Below are 1,488 nucleotides of genomic sequence, written 5' to 3' on the forward strand. Positions count from 1 at the left end.
AACATGGCCCATGGGCTTTATGCTCTTTCTATTGTCTGCTGCCTGAGGTCAGGGGTAGAGAAGAGTCAGGGGTTGGTAAGCTCACTCGGGCACTGAGGTTGGCCACACCCCCAACCTGGTTAGCTCCTAAGTTCCTTGGTCCCATCGAAGGAATTGTAGAGTCCTTTGTTCCTTTACACCACATTTGTCCCCAAAGACTTGTACGGAATATGTTTCCCTCCCAGATATATTCATATTCATCTAAGACAAGATTCTCAGAGTATTTGTCCAGTGTCTAAACTTTAGACACAGTTTACCTGACAACACAAGTCATTCCCAGAGATGGTGTCTGTGTGAAAGGGACTTAGCTTCCAGATTTGAAGACACATACATCAGTGGAAAGAGACTTAGTGTTTTGAAATAATGTGTGTTAGGATGTTGGAGCACAAAAATGCCATGCTTACTTTTTTTTCTTTTCTTTTTTTTTTTTTTTTTTTTATGCTTACTTTTTGTACATGACTCTCAGGCAGAGATCAGCAAACTTTCTATAAAAGGTCAGCTAGCAAATATTTTTAACTTTGTAGGCCAGGTAGTTTCTGCTCTGTAACTATTCAACTGCCTTTGCAGCATGGAAAAAAGCCATAAACAAATGAGTGTGATCATGTTCCAAATAAACTTTATTTCCAAGGGCAGGAGGCTGGATTTGGCCCAGCGGCCAGAGGACTCACCCCGGTAAAATAAAAAGGTCTTTCCAAGTATAATATTAAGATATGATTAACTGCGACACTGTTAAGAGACTAGTTAACATAGCTATAAAATCTTGAGATTTCCATTAACATGAAGATACCAAGAAAAGACATCAATAAAAATGCGTAAGACAAAACTGGGAGTGAATGTTTTCTAAGATCATTTTATCTCAATACATCAGAAGAGCCCAGAACCTTCCAGAATCTTCTCCTGTGCATTATGCTCTTATGTTCCACTCACCAAAGAGACTGATAGGGTGGAGATCCTCTTTCTGTAGTTTGCAACATAGGCTACTGCTCTGAAAAAAATAAATGCTCTATCTGTATCTGCTGTTGCAAGCCATGAACCTTAGGATGTGACTCGAATACGTATTGGCAGGTTTATTTGTGAAGTACCTTGAGGGAGTGGGAAGAACAAGGGCTTTGAAGTCAGAGCCACGAGGCTTCATGAATTTGTGTGTCATCCTTGTGTAGCGTCCATGTTAATCTCCTCTGTATTATTCCAATTTCAGTATATGTGCTCCTGAAATGAACCCCAGAGCCACCAGACTTCAAATCCAGGCTCCTTCCCTTTCTTGCTGTGTTACTTCAGGCAGGTGACTTAACCTCTCTGAGACCTAATTTCCTTATCTACTAAGTGATAATAATTATTACTCCTACTTCACAGTGCAGGATAACTGCCATTTTCTGAGCTCCAACCATAGGCCAGGCACTGTGGTAAGTGCTTTACATACATTATCTCATTTATGCTGTCACTTCCCTT

General features: G+C 40.5%; 1 non-coding gene across 1 annotated transcript; it reads right to left on the reverse strand.

Moving 5' to 3' along the window:
- Positions 1–1,154: 1,154 nt before the first annotated feature.
- Positions 1,155–1,259, reverse strand: LOC123955870. The gene has a single exon (XR_006821413.1). It is a non-coding gene; the product is annotated as a U6 spliceosomal RNA (small nuclear RNA).
- Between the last annotated feature and the right edge of the window lie 229 nt (positions 1,260–1,488).

Source organism: Meles meles, chromosome 13, assembly GCF_922984935.1.
Source record: "Meles meles chromosome 13, mMelMel3.1 paternal haplotype, whole genome shotgun sequence".
Taxonomy (NCBI): domain Eukaryota; kingdom Metazoa; phylum Chordata; class Mammalia; order Carnivora; family Mustelidae; genus Meles; species Meles meles.